We start from the raw sequence: 23,568 nt of genomic DNA, 5'->3' as shown, positions 1-23,568 counted from the left end.
TGTGGGCATACCGAACAACGTGGAGAAACACCACTGGCTATTCACCATATCAACTAGTATTTGGAAACGAACCCATCTTTCTAATAGAGTTCGAAATACAAACATTAAGAACAACACAAGAGATCAGTCTGAATTTAAATGAGGCCCAGACTAATAGACTACAAAAATCAACGAGCTAGATGAAATTAGGCTCTCGGCCCTTCAACATACTGCATTAATTCAACAACAGAGAGAAAAATGGCACGACGCCCTGATCAAAAAGAAAATCTTCCACGAAGGAGATTGGGCACTCCTATACGATTCCAGGTTTCAGGATTTCCCAGGAAAACTCCAGACACGATGGCTTGGACCTTATGAGATATAGAAAGTGCATGACAATGGCACCATTACATTGACTACCATTGATGGATCTGGACATTCGTTCAAAGCAAACGGTCATCGAGTGCGACTTTACCATAAACCGCTCACTCGGGAATCCTTTTACTAGCAATTACGGGAAGATTCCACTATGCAGATTCTTGTTGAGGAAGATAACCCCTCCTCAGCAGAAGTTCATTGAATAACTCTTTTGTTTTTGAATTTTGTATATAACTCTTTTTCTTTGAATTTTTCTTGTATAAACAGTTTTTTTTTGTCTACAGATTGTTACTGCTATTCCTCTTAAGGAACAACAATCTTGCGTGCCTGTATTTTTCGTGCTGTTCCTCTTAAGGAACAACAATTTTGAGTGCTTACATTTGTTTTCTATTCCTTTTAAAGGAACAACTACCATTCCTTTCCAAAGGAACAACAACCATTCCTCTTTAAAGAACAACACTTTTGCGTACTTTACAATTTTTGTTGTTCCTTTTAAAGGAACAACTACTGTTCCTTTCAAAGGAACAACACTTCTGCGTGTTTGTTTTTGCTTTTCCTTTTAAAGGAACAACTGCTATTCCTTTCAAAGGAACAACTGCTATTCCTTTCAAAGGAACAACTGCTATTCCTTTCAAAGGAACAACATTTTTGCGTGTTTGTTTTTTTGCTGTTCCTTTCAAAGGAACAACAATTTCGCGTGCTTATTTTTGCTGTTCCTTTTAAAGGAACAACTGCTATTCCTTTTTAAAGAAACAATAGTTTCGTGTGATTGTTTTTGTTGTTCCTCTTAAAGGAACAATACTTCCACCCGATTATTTTTTCTCTTCGTCTTAAAGGAACAACACTTCTGCCCGATTGTTTTTGTTGTTCCTCTTAAAGAAACAACACTTCCGCCCGATTGTGTTTGCTGCTCCTCTCAAAGGAACAACACTTCTGCCAAGTTGTTTTTGATGTTCCTCTTAAAGGGACAACACTTCTGCCAGATTGTTTTGCTGTTCCTCTTAAAGGGACAACACTTCCGCCAGATTGTTTGCTGTTCCTTTTAAAGGAACAACCCTCCTTCGCATTTTTACTTTCTGCTGTTCCTTCCAAAGGAACAACAGTTTTGATTTTAGATGATCTTAGGCTATTCCGCCGAAGGATCGGTATTTTATTTCGCGTTTTCTTTATTTGATGTTCCTCTTAAGGAACAATAGTTTCGAGTATATCGTTTTCTTTTGTTTGCTATTCCTCTTAAAGGAACCACGGTTTTTACGTGCAGATGTTCTTTTCGCTGTCCCTCTTAAGGAACAACAACTATTCCATTTAAGGAACAACACTTTTTCAGTGCATTTTTTTGTGTGTGTACGTGTTTCTTAAAGAACATCATTCAGAGGATTTTTGTGAATGATGGTTCATTATTCATGATCCCCTTAAGGCATAGGTATACATTTATGCAAGAACACAAAAACTAGAGGATACTGAAATCAACAAACCAAAGAAAAATCGCTATCTTTAGAGAAATTGCTTTGTATTGATAAGAAAAAAGAGGAAAGGACACAACTATTTATATCACTTTGCTGTCTTTATTTTCACTAAAACTAATTTGATTGATTATTTTTTATCATGTTGGTTCTTCCTTAATCTTCATAATTCTCTTTGATAATTATTATTGAATAAGAATAAGGACATATTTTCCTCTATTGAGATGCTCAGACTGCTTCCACCATCCCTACTCTTAAGGAGTGTTGAGGCATCCTTTGTATATAAATAGGAAAGTGCTATATAAAAAAAAAAGAAAAAAAAAAGAGAAAAATATATATCTATATGATTACTAACATGATTTGCCAGATGAAGGATAGGGGGTCTCATCAAGAGCCAGCCTACCATGATCATAAGGAAGCAGTGAAGTGGCATTCCCACTATGGCCACCACACCAGGGATATGATCCAAGAGGCATATTAGAAAAAAAAAAGAAGAAGTCCTTCAAACAGGAAGTCTCATCACGAGTTGGCCTACCCACCTTTCACTCCTTCCTGGTGAAGGGCATTGTGATTCATCTGGTTACCAAGCCAGCACAATGGCCTCCATTCTGACATCACACAACACTTTCCTAGGCATAAATAAAGGATTATGGTTCCAAGGGTGAAAAAAACAACTTTGTCAAGGTTATGAACACCTGTGGGAAACAGAGCTCTGCTGATGGTATTGAAGTCAGACTTTTCATACATCAATAGTCATTATAAACCCTTTTCTTATATCTTTATCTTCATTTCAAATGAGATTATGTTATATAACCCTTTTGAACCTCTTACACATGAAATATTGTTTAAAAATCAATCATAATGGTTAAAGTGGATAATGACCGCATAAGCATTTTTACTTACGTCAGTTGTCCTCTCCCTTATTTTCACAACATTTCATAGCATTTCCATATCTATTTGCAATCTTCATCATAAGCCTCGATTTAAGTAATTCGCTGCTTTTTGTAATCATGTCATGGATATATACGCTGTTCCTTTCTTTTTACTGTACGACTGTAGTCCCGCATGCTGCTCCTTCATTTGCTGGTCGAGGACAACCTATCATATTTCAGGGGGGCGCTGGTGACCTCCCGAATACACCGACATACGTCTCAAATCCATATTTGGAGGTACTACGACTCCATCAGAACTCAGAAATAGCAAGTTTAACGGTATTGATATTTTCCAATATGCACAGCTTGCTGTTCCATTGTCATTTCTGTGTTTTTGCTCTGTAAAAATTAATAGTGTGCTAAGCTTGAACAAAATGGGAGGCAGATAAATATGCAACGAACTACAGGTGTTAATGATCTCTGACACTACACGTGAAATTCTAGTGAGAGCAGCATGGATTGCCTACCTTAACCAACTATAGCAGTCTCATGAAACGGTGGCCATCGAATTTTTGCAGAATTTGCAGGAAGATTGTTCCATGGTGAGGGGGAGGCAAGTAACAGTAACAGATGCGGTAATTGCTGAAGTATCGGGACTACTAGCTGTTGGACCAATATTGACTCACAAAAAAGTGAGACCTCAGGAGGCTATAGCTATCTTTCGGGACGAAGGACAAAACCTTACCATAAAAGGAAAAGGAATCCTGCCTGCAACCCTGGGAGAACCTTGGGCAGAATTAGCTAGAATAGTGCAAAGCTACATCACATGCGATGGGAGAAAGGATGTGGTAAGACCATGCCATCTCAAATTATTAGCAGTATTAAGACAAAAATGTGCTGTAAATTTGCCCGCATACTTAAATTTTTTATTGCATGATGCTACTCGGAGCATAAGGAAATCTCGTCATATAGAGATGGTAGTAAGTCATCATGGATTAATTCGGCTAATAGTCAGTTATAGTCTTGCTCAACAGCAGATTAGTTGGGAAGAATTGGTATTCTCAATAGATGGGGGATTGGCCTTACTAGCCCCGAAAAGAAAAAGAACCACCAGCACATCAATTAGACCACAGAAACGCAGACAGTCCGCCAGATTAGGGAGAAGCAGGGGAATGTTGGGAAGTCTCCAAGATAACAGTAGCCAACCCTTAAAGATATATGGCTCAGAGGATGAGTAACCCCCACAACTCAAAGGAGGGGAAAATGTGGAAGAAGAATTGGAAGAAGAATTGGCTGGAGAAACTGAGCACTCGGATGAGGGAGAAAGGGAAGAAGCAGAACCTCTCGCAACCTCCAGCGCAAGTCCACTACGAAATCCACTGCAGGAAGATGAATTGGCCCAAATTTTGGCCAATATGGGTGAGTACATTCAACCTCAGAGCCCGCTCAACCTCAATATTGAGGCAGGGCAATCATAGGAACACTCTACTCACAGTGAGAGTGCATTCGAAGAAATGAATGATGAGGAAGAAGTAGAAGCATAAGCCACACGGGAAATAGCAGATCAAACTAGGGCTACCTCCCCTGAGAAATATAATCAGGAGGATGAGAACACTGAAGAAGTATTCCAAGTAAAAAATATGGAAACAAGACAGGGCGGGGGCACAGTTTCTGAAGAACAAAACCTAGCTGCACAACCAAGTCCACTCAAAGAGTCAACTGTTCCTCTCAAGAAAAAGAAGAAGAAGACAAATGAAATCAATAGGCTGCGAAAGGAACATCAAAGGATACTAAATATAGTAAAACAACTCAGACAATAGATAAGGGTCCTAAAAATGGGGAAAATCTCAAAAAGAACCCCAAGAACAAAGGATGCAGCTGCCCAGACAAAACCCCATAAAATAGAGGCCAAGGGGTCTCAAACCGAGCCCATATCCATTAGGGACAGCAAGGAACATCATGCGGCTGTTACAAATGCAGAGGCCCAAATAGAAGACACACTAGTCTGTAATAAGGACGTCCAGATAGAGGCATTGTCCTCTAGCGTCACGACTGACCGACAGTTCATGACAAAGAAACACAGATTGAGGAAACCAGATGTCGCAATAAGAAGATCCGGATAGATCTTCAACCTAAAAGTGTTTTGACAGACAATGACCCTAGGGTAGTAAAACTCCAAGAGGATCTGGCACAGGCTCAATAGACTATAGAAAAGCTCACAGAAGAAACTGTTCCTCAGGAGAAATATCAAAAGTTACAACAACAAGTAAAGAACATCAATGCATCGGAGAGTGAGGCCTTTGATAGATGTCAGAGGGCAGAGGAAAAAGTTAAAAAGGTAACCAATAGACTAGACACAGTCATGAGTCAAATGGATACTCTCTGTTCTCTATATACAGATGTTCTAGCATGTAGGTCCCCTGCCAAAAATTATGCTTTATTTTTATTAGAAAGATATTTGTAGTTAAAAATTAAGGCTGTTAAGGCAGGGAAGCCTATAGAATTAAAAATTGTTGATGATTTCATTAACTGCTGTAAACACTATGGAGTAAAAGTTCAACGATTACTTTGTGAGTTTTATTTGCATAACTTTATATTGGAGGAGGAAATGGAGATGAATCCAAGTCCCTTTGTGGGTGATGTCTAGTTTCAAGAATTCATTTCGTTTGTTGTTAACTAGTTAAAGTGGCTCAAGGCCTATAACACCTTTCAGAGACAAGAAAATGGGTTAGACCTTTGCGTAAGGGGTGAACTGAAAAACCCATTACAACTATGGGATAAGCATAGAAGCTTAATGAGAAAGAAGGGTGTGATCTAGACATTGGGAACCATTCACAGAGCAGTTGTCTAGCAAGGGGTAGAATACTTCCTATCTATCAAAGACCTTGCCATAGCAGTAGCTAAACTTTGGTGGAAGACTTCCAATTAGAATGTTCAGGACAAAGATCCATTCAATTACAAAAATTTTAAGTTAGTTGCTGGTCACCTGGTTACCTGTAGTAACCTCATCTTGAGAGAAGGCCCATATTGGCTAGGTTGTAGGTTTCGAAGTCCAATTATCTGGTATTCTGCAGTAGGGTATAAGGCCTTGTATGAATTTCCTGAAGGGCAGACAGGGCACATTTTTGAAGTTTTAGCTACACATCATGGTTTTAGACCACTTCATGAAAATCCCTCTCCAGCCTATTCCCTAACTGCCTTGCATGTAAATTACATGGTTTTCATGAGGGCATGAAAAAGGGTAAGCAAGGGGGTGTGTTGAGTGATGGAAAAGGTATGTATTTGCCATTTATTTCTTTATCTTTTCCTTTGACTCATAACTCCTTTACATTCTAAGATGGTAATATGTTAAATAATTATGATAGAATTAAGGAGATTTATGATTGATACAAAATAACTAATTATTGTCTTTTTCTATACAGAAAGTGAAGGAAATAGAAAATCACTATTCGAGAGGAAAAGACAAAGCAGAAGCAACTGCTGTCCCTTCGACAGGAAGCTATATCCAGAAAAGGAGATCAAGATTGGAGTGCATGGTCTAGGAAAAGGAATAGAAAACGCGGCATCAGTGCAAGAAGAAAAAATGATAAACTGGAGATCAAAGATATAGTGAATCCCTCAGGATCCTTTAATCCTGAGGGATCGCTGCTTCAAGACTTATTTGTACTCTTGATACTTCTGCCTGGCCATTATAAAAAGGGACAACGCTTGCAGCCCAGGGGGCAGATATTATTATCAATTTGTAGAACTTACTGTTGTAATTTCAACTTTTATCATCGACTCTCTTTGAAGAGCGATAGCTGTAAACCTTGCCGTATATGATTAATATATAACTCAGTTGCTGTTCCATTATCTGATCCTGGAGTAAACTCAGCGGTGCTTCATTGGTGGCTAAGGGCCCGGCCCTAGTGGATCCACTTGCTTCTTGTATCACTATTTTACAATTACAGTCGTGTGTGGTTTGATTTCCTTTGCATTTCCTTAACTCGCTTTATACGGTAATCTTTTGTTTCTGAACATTTAACTGAATTGCTCTGTTATATTGAAATCATAATTGGATAGCAAGTTTATTATTCACAACTTAAAATGTCATGTTGTTCATTTTGAAACAATATTGCACTGTCTAATTCGGATTCTGCTGTTCATTTATAGTTGCGATTGCTGTTCATTTAACTATGGTTCACTTACAATTGCGATTTTTGTTCATTTAACTACCATTCAATTATAACTGCAATTGCCATTCCTTTATACCTGTGGTTAATGTCCATTATGCTAGGCGAAGATTACTAATTCAATTTAGTTTACAGTCATTGTGTGTTTCCACTTAATTAGCTTTACTGTTCCGTTATATTTTAGATTGTTGTTCAATTCATTTAGAGTAAAGCTTTGCTATTCAATTCATTTATGTTAGATTAAGCTTTACTGTCCAGGTTTCCAATAGACTTAGTTGCTGTTTCTTTTTTGCAAATATTTGCTTTCACCTTTTAATTGATAGTGTAGCAAGTGTGTTTTAGTAAGCATTTCCAATTGAATTACCATTTCCAGCTATTTGCCCTAGAGTGGATTGAAAAATCAATAACTGTAAAGAACATTGACTATCGTTGTCTAAGTTATTAGATTGGAGATCCTATTTATGGTTGATTTCATTTATATTAGTTGACAGAGGAAAGAGCTATCACTACTGCATCCTTGACTGATAAATTGCTGTAGTTTACTAAATGAATGAGGTAAGTTTTAGAGCATTTCTTTTAATTACAAGTAGATTCTATTACCATCATCGGTTTACTCTTGTATTTAGCATTGTACTACAAACTAGAAGACATTACTCTTTAATCAAGTGACCGCCTCAGACTAAGTACACTCTTGAGATAAAAAATTGTACCTGGATTGATAATTAATGTAGGATAAATAGGGGTTAAAAAGACACCTTTTATCACTCAACAGTTTCCTACTTATGAACTGTGTTTAATTATAGTTTGATTCTTATGCCTTGCTTACCTTTGAAAGTCTGTACTTATTCCATTGAACTATATTAATAATCTAAGTGGGTAAGCAATAAATCAATGTGGTTTGTTCATACGTTTTATGTATTCTTGTTAAATGGTTCCAATACCCCATGAAGGAGGGTCTTCTATGTTCTGTTAGGCAAATGTGTGGTGATTTTAATGTTGTTAGAGTAAAACAGAGTACCCTATGTTGGAATGCTGAAAAAACCCTCTTAGAGTGCTTTTCGTTTGCCAAATTTGTAATTATTTGCAAATTATGGTGAAGAGAGGTAAGGTAAGTTTTTTGGAGTGTTAATAAGCAAGTCAAGGCCTTGGCGAATAGATTCTTGAGGGAGACGAGTCATTTTACCTTCTATAAATTTGAAAAACCAAGTTTTAAGGAGTGCAACAAAATTATCTCGTAGCGCCTATAGGTATTTTGAGTGCTACAAAATTATTTCATAGCACCTACAGGAAAAAGTTCTAAGGACTACTTGTTTGGTTTTAAATGCCCATTTGGTTTGCTTGTTGCACTATTGGATGAGGCGAGGAAAAGATTGGATCTTATTTTGACCGCCTATGTTAAGGACTTCATGAAATGTTGTTGAATTAAGTTTAAATAGAGAGTTGTGTGTGGATTTAGCTTCGGGTATTGGCAACCGGGGTAACTTGGTCTATCATCATATACGCATATGGCTTTCACCTGTTAAAATTTTTTCCATTTGGTTGTCATGTGCTAAGCTTTATAGCTAGTGGTAACATGACATGTGATTTAATTAACTTTTTTTCAATGTATGTTGTAGTAGACGCTAGGAATCATTTGAATTGGGATATTATTGTTGTGTTTCCATAACTTAATGTTTTGTTGAACTACAAAGGGAGATATGAAAAGGGAGATGATGGGAAAATCATATTAGTAATAATTCATTGGCTCAAAATTAATTCACTTTTATTTTGATTCATTTCATCTCTCTCAAAATTAACTAAGCAATAATATCTCTTCATTCTTTGCTTTTCAAAGGTAAACATGGACTCTTCCGATGAATTAATCTATCAACTACTTCTCCTTCACTAGGGATGTCATCTGATATAGTTTTTGGACCCATATGTTTTCAAACAATTCCATTTATTTATACAAATTTGGGTTGCTTTGGAAGAATTGCAATGAGTAGGGTTTTGTGAAGAGAAGAAAGAAAACAAAAAGCGTGAAGATGATGAAGGTTTGCTAAGAGGCCTATGGATAGAGTTAATGCTAAAACATATAGCCATCATTATGGATGGAAACTATCAATAAGAAAAACTCACACATTTCATTTAACTTTTCCTTGTGGCATATTTTAAAAAATAAAGGAAAATGTAAGCATTTCCATCCTCTATGTGGGTGAGTTTGCATACTAGCTTTTAGAATTGTGCCTACCCACACTGTTGGTGTGGAATTTCTTGGAAGGTGTACAAAAAATACTTGACTTAGGTCACTAGGTGACACGTGACCCTAACAACAATTTGTGAATTCTTACGCTTTAGATATGTAATAAAACTTGGAAAAACCTGCAATAAAACAACATAGATGACCCAAAACAACAAACAACAATATATATATCCAATGCAATAACCTGAATGGATATTAAAATGAATACATATTTTATTGATAACACTTGGTGAATGATATCTACAAAAGGGTTTGTGAATCCCCCTCTGTGGGAAGGGTCCTTTGATGTCCTTGATGCTTTAGTAATTGATTCTCTTTCTCAATGTGTGAAAAACCCAAAACAATGTGTAGAACTTGTTGAAAAGTGTAACTAGGTCTGGTCTTCATAATGACATGTAATGTGATTTTTGTAAATGATGTAAAGAAGAAAAATAAAATTGTTATTCTAATCCTTGATTCATGGGTTTCATGAGCAATTTTTTTATATTTCTAGATGGCTCCCATTGTGAGCCTTTAGGATTTTTCAAAAAGATTCAATGTCATACCCTTGTTGGGCATGTTATAGATGTATATGAGTCTATAGAAAATTCTAGAAGCCCTCCAAGACACACACAAGTTACTCCTCTTCAAGTCGGCCTCAAGACAAAGTGAAGAACTCATGTCGGCTTCACCTAATGGAGACACACCTATTCAAATACACATGTCTGCTTATTTATGTGGGACAACTACTATATATATGTGTGTGGGGTCTTCACATTTCCATACTCAAGAAGTTTGGATTACCTTTGAAATTTGGATGTAAAATGCAAAAGGAACCCATATAGGTGATGAAGGAACAACGAGGATCTTTTAGGGCTAATTATAGAAACATAAGTTCAAATTTATGAGAGAGAGTCTAGGTGCTATAATAGAAGAAAAAAGTTCAGACAAGAGTATATAGACTACAGTTCAGTGCTATGAAGAAGCCACAATTCAGTGCTATAATGGAGACCATAGTTCAATGCTATTAAGAAACTATAGTTCAATAATATATCACAGTGATTCGGTGCTATCTCACTCTCATAGATTTAGTTCTACTACATTGATTACATTTTGGTTACATTACAATGATGTGTTTCGGTGCCATCTCAAGTGTGTCTACAGTTCATTGCTATGCTCAGATAGGAGATGGTCTCAGTTCATTTTAATGCTATGTCTCGGAGTTAAGAAGGTCAAAGTAGAAGAAGAGTCAAGAAGATTAAAAGAGTAGAAGATATTTAAGAGAACTAGCATCTTGGTCTTGGAGTGGCTAATAGGTCAAGGGTCTTGGTCTTGGTATTCGTCAATTGGAATCTCTATAAGAAGAATTTTTGTGGGTTTTACTCTCAAAGAGTGAGAGGTTTTGGCACTGGATCATAACCTACATTCTGTGTCTCTTGTATATTTATGTTCATGCATTGGTAGATGTTTGATGAAGAAGAACATTAATAACTTAAGTAAATAAGATCTTAATCTAAAGTTGTAAAAAGCACTCACAAGCAAGTACTAATTGAAGAGAAATCACCTAATACTTGATGCCTTCTATTTCTCAACATGGTATCAGAGCTAAGGTGACAAAGTCAAGAAAAGGGCATCTAATCAAAGAGACACTCAAGGATCGAGTTTCAAGAAAGGCATCAAAGAAAGTTGAAGGATATCAAAGTAAAGTCAAGATCTACATCAAGTATCAAACCCTAGATCGAAGAAGAAGTCTACATTAGCAAAAGTTTTTTGGATCCTCTAGTCATCATCAAAAGACCCCAAACACCCTCTTCAAGTTGAAGAGATCTACAAATAAAGGTAGCTCAAAGTATAGAAACCAAAGAGAAGCACTTCAAGGACAAAGATCACATCATCTTGGAGAAAGTCGAAACCCTAGAAGCATTTTTGGGATCTTCACTCATTCACCATCGAAGAAGTCGAAGTATCTTGAAGGTTAGTTATCCAAAGAAGGCTAAAGGCATTATCATCATCTTCAAAAGGATATAAGGCAAGTTCCCTCTCATTGAAGCAAGGATCCCCCATTTACCCTTAAAGAATAACATCTGAGGAAGCATCAAGACATCTTCATTAATCACCATCAACAAGCTTGGATCAAGTTGAAGATTTTATTTTCACTTGATAAGTAAGTACCTTTTCTTCTATAATATAATCTAGTAAAAATGACTTCATTTTGCAAGGAGATATATAAGTTGGTTGGTTCATTGAACATATTTGCATGGAAAAGGAGGATAGACATAGTCCTCGAAGAAAATGAAGTCACTGATCATATAAATGGAAAAGTCTCTAAACCATTCGAAGGTCAAGTACCATCTGAATACATGGAAAAGGATCTAAGGGTTCTAGAGATTCTTATGGAATATGTCAAATATCCCCTCGTTCCCCATACAACAAGATTGGAGACATCAAAAGTGATATATGATAAGTTGGTAAAACTATTTTCTGAAGATGCGATAAAGAAGGTCATATCACTTAGATCTGATCTACACAAATTGAAGGTATCAAAGGATAAGGGGTTATCTTCATAGGATCTCAACTACAAGATTTGGGAGAGATGATTTCAAATCAGGGAATGATCTGTTTTTTTCTAAATGCATTAACTGATGAACAAGGTAACAACTACCTATGAGGATAGGAAATCTATTCCATTCAACAACTTGTTGTTTCTATGCCAAATAGAAGAAGACAGGTTGAGGGAAACAATGCTCAAACATTTGTTGGAAAGAAAGAAGAACATAGCTAAAATTCAATGCTATGTGCATTACATGAAAGATTGTCCTAAGCTCAAGAAGGGAAATAACAAGAAATATAGAGAAGAAGTCCATATCATCAAAGAAGTGAAGGAAGTCCAAGGAAGAGGAAAAACGTTATAAGTAAGAGCTCATGACATCACCATAGGAAACAAGAAGGATATCGCAAGCAAAATCTATAGCTCTTGGTGACCTCATTAAAATCTCAAGTGGCACTTATGGGAAAAAGGAAGAAGTCATCTAGGACAAGTATCATCATACATCAGTCAAAAGGAAACATCTGCTAGATAGGGATATGCAAGATCCTCAATATTATCTGATGGAATCCTCATTGGAAGGTTCACTGATCTAGAGGGGAAGCAAGTGTTTCATCAAGAACTCCAACTTGTGGAATTAATGGGATGATGTTATGATGACATAAGAGATGAAGATGATCAAGGGGTTGAAGCTCTTTTCAATCAAGGAAGCTGCTGAAAGAAGCCTAGATGACCTAAAGGTATATGAGGTATGTATGCTTGTATTAAATACTATAAAGTCATGTCGTATGGTTGCAGGTAACATGGAACACTGCTCTATCTTAAGAATCATGATCAAAGGAAAGGAATCTCCTCCTATGAAAGGATGCATGGAGGAATGGGACACACTAGATGAAATCAACATAATATGTCCTCATATGGAATATGAGGTGATTGACAGTAATAAGAAGAAATCTGATTGGAAGTTCCTGGGAATTTCATGTGTGAAGAAAGAAAGGAAGAGATTGTAGACTATGCAACCATGGAAGAAGGCATTCAACATCTGAGAACTGAAAGATTTGACTATGATATCTCCCAAAAAGATATGAAGACTCTGATGGAAGTCTAGAAAAGATGGAGACCCTTGACAATATATATATCTTTAGAATATGTGTCAACATGTATGCAAGATGTTGATTCCAATAGGAAGATGTCATGATGAAAGACCATCACAAAGGTGATTTTGATTTAAGTGTTCATTTCTTATTTTTGAACAAATATCTGGATGGGTTTATGCAAGACTTCCAAGGGAAGAACTGTGAATGTCTTCCAAGAAGACCATGTAGAAGGATGTAATGTCCTTCCGAAGAAGACAACATGACATGAAGCAAGGCCATATGTAGATTGATGGATCACTTTTTGATGAAAGGAATGATGACATGGCAGACTCATGGATGAAATTGATGGATGGTCTATGACCTATGAAGAAGTCCCAAAAGATGAAGACTCCGTGACAAAGAAGAAATTCATGACATCGAAGGAAGGAGCTCTTCAAGAAGTTGGTTGTCTTTTCATCTCCACTTGAGGACTTGCTGTAGGTCCCTAATTAAGAGGGATCCCGGAAGCAAGTTTATTACTTAGAAAAAACTTGGAAATTCCTAAGCCAAGAGGGATCTTAGGCACATTCCTTCAGTGGGAATGAGTACATTCCTTTATTGGAATAGATATGTCCTCCCTAATTAAGAGGGAGAGATAGACACATCATTCTTGTCTTCATTAGGAAGAAAGAATGGAGGATTAGGTAATCATATGACATCCAATGCTCTTTTAGGATGAGATAGGGAATATAAGATAAGAGTAGTCGTAGAGGACCAATATTATTTGAGGACTAGGAATCCAAGATAAGAATAGTCTTTTATGGAACACGGGCTGAGAACCGAGGTGGGATATGTTCCAAGAGAGACAATGATAAGGGTGTCTATAAATCATTGATCTCGCCAGCGTTAAGCTCAAATATTGTGGAGAGATAGAGCTGTTAGTTAAGGCCTTGCTATGTGATAATGCTAATTGTTATGATGCTATACAAATGGGTTACCAATCCGATTCTTCTTATGAGAAATTATTCAGATTGAGAATGACCAAGTACCATTATGAATACCTCCCTAGTTAAGAGGGAGTGTTGAAAAGTGTAACTAGGTTCGGTCTTCATAATGACATGTAATTATGATTTTTGTAAATTATGTAAAGAAGAAAAATAAAATTATTATTGTAATGCTTGCTTCATGGGTTTCATAGCAAAATATTTTATTTCTAGATGGCTCCCATTGTGAGCCTTTAGGATTTAAAAAAATGAGTCAATGTCATACCCTTCTTTGGGCATGTTACAAATGTATATGAGTCTATAGAATTATCTAGAAGCCTTCGAAGGTAAGCACAAGTTACTCCTCTTCAAGTCAACCTCAAGATAAAGTGAAGAACTCATGTTGGCTTCACCTAATGGAGACACACTTATTCGAATACACATGTCAGCTTATTTATATGGGACAACTACTATATATATGTGTGTAGGGTCTTCAAATTTCTAGAGTCAAGAAGTTCGGATTACCTCTGAAATTTGGATGTAAAAGTGCAGAAGGAACTCAGATAGGTGATGAAGGAACAACGAGGATATTTTAAGGCTAATCACAGAAACAAAAGTTCAGATTTATGAGAGAGTCTCTGTGCTATAGTATAAGAACATAGTTCAAACAAGAGTATATAGACTATAGTTTGGTGCTATGAAGAAGCCATAGTTCGGTGTTATAATGGAGACCATAGTTTAGTGCTATGAAGAAACTACAGTTTAGTAATATATCACAGTGATTCAGGGCTATCTCAATCTCACAGATTCAGTGCTGTCTTAGCTTCGGTGCTGCTACATTGATCACATATCAGTGACATTACAGTGATGTGTTTCGGTGCCATCTCAAGTGCGTCTATATTTCGTTGCTATGCTCAGATAGGAGATGATCTTAGTTCGTTTTAATGCCATGTCTCGGAGCTAAGAAGGTCAAGGCGGAAGAAGAGTCAAGAAGAAGAAAAGAGCAGAAGACATTTAAGAGAACTAGTGTCTTGGTCTTGGAGTGGCTAATAGGTCAAGGGTCTTGGTCTTGATATTCGTTAATTGGAATCTCTATAAGAAGAATTTGTGCGGGTTTTCCTCTCAAAGAGTGAGAGGTTTTGACCCTGGATCATAGCATACATTCTATGTATCTTGTCTATTTATTTTCATGCATTGGTAACTGTTTAATGAGGAAGATCATTAATAACTTAAGTAAAGAAGATCCAAATCTAAAGTTGTAAAAAACTCTCACAAGCAGTTACTAATTGAAGAGAAATGACCTAATACTTGATGCCCTAGATTTCTCAATAGAACTCAACTGGGAGCTCAGATAAAAAGACGATAATAACGATGATGATAATGATCATGGTGAAGAATGAATGGAAAACTCTCCTATTTATAACAAAGTATTGAGTTAATCTCGAAAATGTAGAATAATAAAATAATATTGACCAAATCAAGATCTAACCATTAGGAATATTTTATTATATTTTTTGGAGAGGGAAAAGATATTCAAAATGTTCAAATATCTTTATTTAGAAATAATTAACAAATAAATTGATTTATTAATTATTTTGCAAGGATTAAGAATGGTGTGAAATTGAAATAATTATTAAATAGTGATTTAACAATTGTTCCAATAATAGAATTAAGGAATAATAAATAAATAGTGATTTATTTAATTATTCGTAGGGGATTTAGTCAAATTTGACAAGGAATAATTATCAAACAATATTTAATAATTATTCCTAGAGAGAATTAAATAAATAATGATTTATTCAATTATTTTCATGGTTTTGTTATTATTATTATTTTTTCTTAAATCAGAAAATAATTTAATAAAGATGGTTTACTAAATTATTTCCCATGGCGAAAGTGATTTTACTATGGTAAAATTAATCCTGCATGGTGTATTTCGATCCACCTAGTTAGAAATGGCTAGGTGATAATTTTTTTGTTATAACACACTCCCTTGACTTATTGCCTATATCCATACCTATTGATGATATAACACATCATGTCCACAAAGAGAGAGAGAATCATTAGCACCTGGAAGAGATATAGTACAATGATTTTCAACTAGATTGTAAGACATGCACCCCAAAAACTTAGATCTAAGTGTTGAATTTTTGGATTCACAAATAACGTATTTCTAACATTAGCTATATCTCCTGAGCCAATAGATAGCACTGATAGTGTTCAAGAAATATTACAAATCAAAATGAATGAAATTGCTATCTCATTGTTAGAAAATAATTATAGGGTGGACCTTTCACTCCTAAAACCATATTCTATAGTCCAAGCCTTGTTAGCAATCCCAAATATAGTGTATGTATACCTGCTTTGTAAGAAACTTTGTATTGTTTATCCTATACAAATAGCCAATGTTTCAATTATTTCATGTGCTACTTCAAGTGTTGAATTTTTTACTAAGCCAAGTCAATAGGTGGAGTATTAGTAGTGGGTGGTGGCCTAAAGGGACCAACTTGAGAAAAAAAACTTGGTATTGTGTGAGAAAAGGGGTTAGAAGGAGAAGGAAGAATACAAAATTCAAAATGCAATTGACATTGCAATTTGACAATACCCTCTAATGTTGTACATATATGGATCATCGAGATTGGTCCCTGTTGATCTATTATATGCTTGGATGGCTAATAATAAGCTCCCCCATTTTGATGGGTAATGATAAATTGGATAGGTGGTATATTTTTGTTGGAGGAGGAAAACATCAAAGGCTTGAGGGGAATCTTCCCCTTATAAAAAAACATTTTCTATGTAATTAATTTTCCTTTATAATGATCATCAATCAAGAACCATAATCACACATGGAAGAAGAAATTGTTTATGCACATGCTGATCAATTCTATTTTTGCACTGAAGAGGTCCCTTTTCCTTTTTTATTATTATCAATTTTGGATTAAATGCGAAAGAAAAAGGAGCATGTAATTTTTGGGTATATGAGTTTGTTTTAATTTTTTTTTTTTTTTAAAGACGAAAATAACTTGAAAAGGCTTTCTCATTACACGTGTAAAATATCCACCACTTATCAAGCTGTCAGACATAATGATATTTATTTTTTGACTACATGTCAATGTGGAGTAGAAAGGGAATCCATAGAAGTCACGAAATAATAGAAACCTAAGTATGCATTTCTACTAAATCATGAGTATGCAGAGGCCAAGTATTTTTATTACTTATCCTCTGCACTCAATATCGTTGATCATATACATTTGTTGAAGAAGAATCACAAAGCCATATAACCATATGCATAGCAAATTAACACACAAAAATTAAACTGGTGGAAAAGGCAGACAACCATCATGTGGTCTCTCATGCTCATGTAATTCACATTATTCAAAAAATTTAATAATACATTTAAATACATGAGTAAGTGGTCTTAAGATAGTGCATATATCTTAGACTCACTTGGTTGAGACAATTTCTCAACTTACACACTAATTTAGGAGAGCTAGTTGGAGAGAATCTCTCATCCAAACTAGATTCTTTAGTTTGAGGAATTCTCATGATTTTATTTATTTAATTTAATAATTGGACTTATTATTGATTTTTAAGAGAGTGAGGCTAACATATGTATCTAAAGGTGCATCCCATTTGTATAAGTGGGTTAGAACATGTATATTCTTCAATGTATTTGGGAGTCTTTTGTAACTACTATAGTTGCCTATTTATGTGATAGTTGAGATGTTATTGTAGGAGTTGTGATAATAAGATTTGGAAGTTTTGATTTAGTTTCTCTATCAGGATTTATGTGCATGACTTATTCTATATTATTCATTATGCCAATTATGCAAAAAGTTTATGCTCATGTGTTTATATTGATGATGTATCATGATGATCAATATATAGTTATATTTGATATGTATGTTGTTAGTTTAGTTAGCTTAAATGAATGTGATTAAAGGATAAGTAATGGAATGTGCATCCCACTAAATCTCCAACATTTGCGTTTAATAGCATGGAAACTATCATATGCGGCTCAAGCGAGGCCTCCTTCCTTATGGAATGTTGAATATGTCCACATTCGACTATGTAAGGTCTGTGTTAGTGTTATAGGATAAAATTCACAGTGTATGGAGAATGGAGATACCCTCAAAGGTCTTCTTGGGACCTTTGGCAGACTGTAAGATTATCTGCAACCATCATAAAGTTACATGCATATTCATAAACAATAACTAACTATCAAAGTAGGACAAATAGATTACCTCAAGCCTCCGTGTAGATTTGCTGGAGAGCACAATGCAGCTAGGTGGAAGTCCCCTCAGTCGGCTCCAGATCAAGTCCTGTACATAGAAGAGACAAGCATAATCACAGCATACAACTCTGATAACTAATACATGAATACATAGCAGAACATTTAGTTACACATAACTAAGCTACTCATGCTAAAAGGTATTGGACAAACAACTAAATGAATGATAGTAACAACACCATGGAGTAGATAGTACAACTGCAATTCTATATTAATGTCAGAAGAGTGATTACAACCATCTGTTGCATCAACCTTCCCTTACCCCTCCAGCTTCTCTCTCTCTCCCCCTTCTTACCAACTTCTTCTGATTTGAGACAATGCTCAACAATCAAGTATGCTATCCTTTCAAATGATTTGACCTTTCTCACCATAGACCTAGCTTTGCTTATGTAGCAATTGAGTTAGGGTTGCCAAGTTCCTCCATGAGTTCCTTAGGGTAAAATCAATGAAGTTGCCATGATTTTTAGCTCTTTCCCATTTGCCTCCTTCATTAGTATTAGAAATCCCCCAAATAGGTCGAACTTGAGATGTTTCCTTACTTTTCTTGAGTAGATCTAGGAGCAAATATCTAGATATTTATGAGTCAATTCGCTCCTTTGACCCTTAGAATTTCATTAGGGTCCACTAATGCTGTTCCTGAACTAGAAACTAGAGTTAGTTGGGTCACTAACGCTCCCTTAGGCTTACAGAGAAGCTTTATAAAGCAGGTTGTCAGTGCATAGCCAGCGTTAGTGTGGAAACAAGGCATGTGATCTTGGTCTTTGCTTCAGCTATCATGTCTTTCCCCTTTGAGTTGATGAGGGGGTCAATTTGCTGTATAACAGATGCCCCCTAAAGTGTGAGATCAGAGGCTGTGACGATGGCCGAAATACTTTACTTAACTGTAATTTTCCTTCTTCGACAAAAAGAGAGAGAGGATTGGAGCTTCAGGTGGTACGGGAAACCTGATACAACACATATATATAAAACTACTAAAATCATGTCCTAAGTTGGGCATTCCCATGCTCAGTAGCTATGTTAGAGTGATTTTCTCCAAAGAGATATGACGATGCTAGCCACCGATAAGCACAATGCGGATCCGGTGTCATAATAGAATCATCCTGATAAGCTGTCTCCAAAAAGCAAAATACGCAACTTGGGAGAGGAAACAAGGCTGAGTGATGCAAGCCTCTACACAAGGTCTTGATTTCTTCTTTACCAAACATCATAGATTGATACATGTGAATATATGCATTGATGTTGAACATGTGCGAAATCATCTGATTACCAGTCAATAATGGAGACTGTTAACAAGTGCAAGGAAGGCCACCAATAATGGCAATGGTCTCCAAGATGCACAGTAAATTCTAACGAGTGTGAAAGATGTTTTTGTCATCGAACACCCGTAGAATCGCTTAAACAAGAGCCAATAATGAGAATCCCTGATCAAACACAAGGCAACCTGCCACTAATGTCTACAAGTACCAAGGCATTGAATGTGTTTCTGGGTTGTCTTCCTAGATAGAGTGTTGAAGTCGATAGGAAGATACCTGTCGAAAGGTAGGCAATAATGTATCCTACATTAATCGACACGAAACAGGACAAGAAGATTTGTTTTTTGAGGAATCTTTGAGCATTGGGTCTAAACAATAGAGGGCATGATGAAAGGATATGCTTGATGGGTTGATGGAGGAAACAAAAGGTTAACCCTTGAACAATAGAAGGCACGACAACGGTTTTAACCATGCAGCACTAGACTCATGAACACTAAAGAATGTTAGGATACAGAGATGCGATAACATTGGGGTATTTAGGCTAAACTCATAGGATGGTAGGATTCATATTGAGAGGCCGTCACAAGGAAGGTTTATCTGAGGGAGTGCCATGTTCAAGGGAACGACTACTGCCAAACCATGCTTCCTAATACTGAATGCAGTTGTATTGTCTACTTTTCCCGTCTGATTAGTTTAGTGAGTCTAGATGGGTAAACTCGTCGATCTTTTCATATTTTAAGAGTCTGAAAAGGACCGTGAAAAGAACGACTCTATGCCCTATCTGATTAGTTTAATGAGTCTAGAAAGGCAAACTCGTCGATCTTTTCATGTTTTGAGAGTCTGAAAAGGATCGTAAAAAGAGCGACTCTATATCTTGTCTATGCAATTTAAAGAGTCCAGACTAGACAACTCGGTAGTCTTTTCATATTTAGAGAGTTTGAAGAGATCATAAAGAATGACTCCATGGTGGTCCCTTTGTCATAGTTGTTAACCAGCTGTGACAGAAGGTTAATAGTATACCCGGATCGGTTACTTTTCCGTGAGTTAATCTATTGAATCCGGATAAAGAGAAACCTATGTTCAATAGATGTTGACCTCATTTTGTTACAAGTACGTGGAGATGGATTAAACTTGTTTTTCATCGTGAATTTTTTATGAGTCACGTGACGAAAAACTCAATACCTTCATCAAATTTTAACGAGTCAATGAAGAAAACTCAAAGTATCTTTTTCAGTTTATTGAGAAAGGAAAAAGAGGTAAAAGAACTGCTCATTCCTTCTTCGTAGATTTAATGAGCTCAAAGAAGGGGAAAAACTCAGGGATTTTTCGATTTAAGAGCGAGAAATGGTCCCAAAAAAGCAAGTGCTCTTGTTGCTGCCGTAGATTTTTAACGAGCCCGGTGACAAAAACTTGAGATTTTTCAGTTTAACGAGCAAGAAAAGTACCTAAAAGAATGCTCGGGTCATCTTTATAAATGTTTAACGAGCCTAAAGAAAAAACTTGGGATTTTTTATTTTTTATTTTATTTATTTATTTATTATTTTTTTTAATTTTTTTTAAATTTTTTTAAATTTAATTTAATTTAATTTATTATTATTATTATTATTATTATTTTATGAGCGAGAAAAAAGTGCTCAAAAAGAATGCTCTAATGGTGTTTTTCAGTTTAATGAGATAGAAAAAGAGTGAAAAAGAGTTGCTTAGACTGTCGTCGTATGTGTTTAATGAGCCCAACGATGACAAAATCGAGGATTTTTTAGTTTTTGAGAGTGAGAAAATATCCCATAAAATAAGTTCTCATATCTTCTTTGTAGTAGTTTAACTAGCCCAAAGAAGGAGACTCAGTTTTTCGGATTAACGAGCAAGAAAAATACCATAAAAAGAATGCTCGATCTTCTTCGTGGTAGTTTAACGATCCCGAAGAAGGAGACTCGAGGATCTTTAGGATTAATGGGCAAGGAAAATACCATAAAAAGAATGCTCTCTCTTCTTCGTGGTAATTTAACGAGCCCGAAGAAGGAGACTCGAGATTTTTTTGGATTAACGAGCAAGAAAAATACCGTAAAAAGAATGCTCGATCTTTCATGATCTCATGCTTGACAATAGAAGAGTATATGCCATGTATTTCCTCATAAGACCAAGGGAAAACATCGTGGAAGTCCTTAAAAGGGCAGGTGATGCTCACAATTTCCTTAGGATTGTGATTGGTTCCAATCTATATGTTTTCCGTGATGCCTGTCATGACAGAAATATTGATGAGCAATGTCTTTGAAATATTGCCCATGTTTCCTTCCGCCTCCAAAGTTTGGATAGTCGTATAGGGTGAGGAAATGATTTCTGGTATGTTAGGTGAGAGGATTTGAAGAGGCATCATGTTCAAATCAGATATCGAAACGCGATGGTGCGAGTCCTCCCAAGGTCGCTCTTCTAAACTCATGATCTCTCTAATAGCTTCGTTCATAGGTAGGACCTGACTGAGTGGATCGCAAGAAGGAGCGGTTATGGGAGGGGTAGTGGTACCATTGGCCGAGACCAAAGTGACTGGAGATTCAGATGCAAATTGAATGGCTTAGTAGGCCAATTCAGTTCGTGACAGCGGCATTTGTTCTTTGTAAGTGTCAATGTCTGAAGGAGTCAGTAGGATCCATGGATTGGTCGGTTCATGAGGAATGGATGAAAGCATATTGATCGTCTGTGGAACCTTTGGTGGCTAAAGAGGGAAACAACCCATCAGGGAAGAAGCCTTCAGTAGACTGGTACCGATACTGACATAAGAGTCAGGTAAACCACCCACTAAGGGTACATAACTGGTAGGTAACAGAGAGTAATCTGGGGTGCAAAAGGATAGCTGGTCCACTGTGACTATCTTTCCATCCAAGGGAAATAGGATCATACGGAAGACCGAAGACACAATGACCTTCATGGCATAAGTGCAAGTGCGACCCAAAATAAAATTATAGTCAAGTTTATGATCCACAACTTCAATATCTACCGTTACCATTTTCCCATTCAAGGTGATGGGATCGCTAGCTAGGTAACCTTTTGGGATGAAAGTGTGGCCGTCAAAAGTGTTATCACCCAAAAATTCTCAAAACATAATTATGTCAACTCTGCTTTCGGTCATGATTTCAAGGAGGTCTAAAGGTCATTTTAGTCTTGATAAAAGGGTAAGTGATAGGGTTTGAAGTCTTAAAATGTCATCTTTCATTTCCAAAAAAAGTCCTTTAGGTTCACTTCATGGTCAAATAGGTCACATTTTCCATTTAGAAGTCATTCCATTAAGTTTAGGGTTAAATTTTTGCAATCATATAGGAATTTGCAGTTTCGTAGTGTAGCTAGTTCAAAAAAGGTGATTTGCGCTACGAAACTGCTGTGTATGCTCTTTTTTCTGTTTTTAGTAGTCAACTTCCAAGAGGATTCCTGAGCAATAGAAAACTCATTTTAGAAACCTGAAAGAGGTTTTTCTTCCTAAAATACTTAACTACAAAAATGCCTCTCAGTTTCTTTAAATTCATTATGAGGTGGGAGAAATTGATAACCCAACTTGCGCTACAAAACTGCTGAAAGTCATTGAGAGAAAAACTCTGTTTTCTGGTTTTAGTAGTTCACTTCATGATCAGTTTCTGGCCATGTGAAAAAGTATTTTAGAATTCAGAAAGAGGTTTCTCTTAAAAAAATCTCCAGATACAATAACCTCTCTCACTTTCCTCAAAAGTGTTACTAGTTGAGAGAAACAAGGCTTCCTTTGAAGCCATATTTTTAGAAATCAGAATTTTCCGGTTTTACACATGTTGTTCAAAGACAGTTTCTGGACAGTTAGGTCACGGATCAGCAGGGTTGGTAACAATGTTGGAGGCATCATAAAGGTCAAAGACATGGATTAGCAGCTGTCAAAGAATGTATTTAAGTCTTATATAAGGTTTTTGAAACATGTTTTAGGAGTTTCACTCCTATTTGTATTAGGACTCCTAAAAGACAGTTAGCTGTCAGCTTGTAATTAAGAGTTTGTTTTATGAGTAGATAGGTGTCAATTTTAGAAATTCGAATTATCCTAAGGATGGATCATAGAATCCAAGGTTTTAAAGACTCTATATGAAGCATGAGGTTGAATTCCTCAAGAGGGAGAATTTCATTAGCAAAAGAAAGTTGTGTTATTGTAAGAAACTGTGGGTTTTCAAACTTAATACAGAGATCAGTTTGACTACTCAAGATTCACAAGGGGTTTATGTGTTTGATGTTCTTATGGCCTTTTTCAATTACTTAATTGTAGTGGTATGAGCTTGTGATACTTAGAATTAATTGGAAAATGCTCTAACTTCCTTCACATGCTTGTAA

Source organism: Pinus tabuliformis, chromosome 7 (assembly GCF_031772625.1).
Source record: "Pinus tabuliformis cultivar Carrire ecotype Pingquan chromosome 7, CPIR1, whole genome shotgun sequence".
Taxonomy (NCBI): domain Eukaryota; kingdom Viridiplantae; phylum Streptophyta; class Pinopsida; order Pinales; family Pinaceae; genus Pinus; species Pinus tabuliformis.
The sequence above is the reverse complement of the archived record's forward strand: the minus strand, read 5'-3'. Positions refer to the sequence as shown.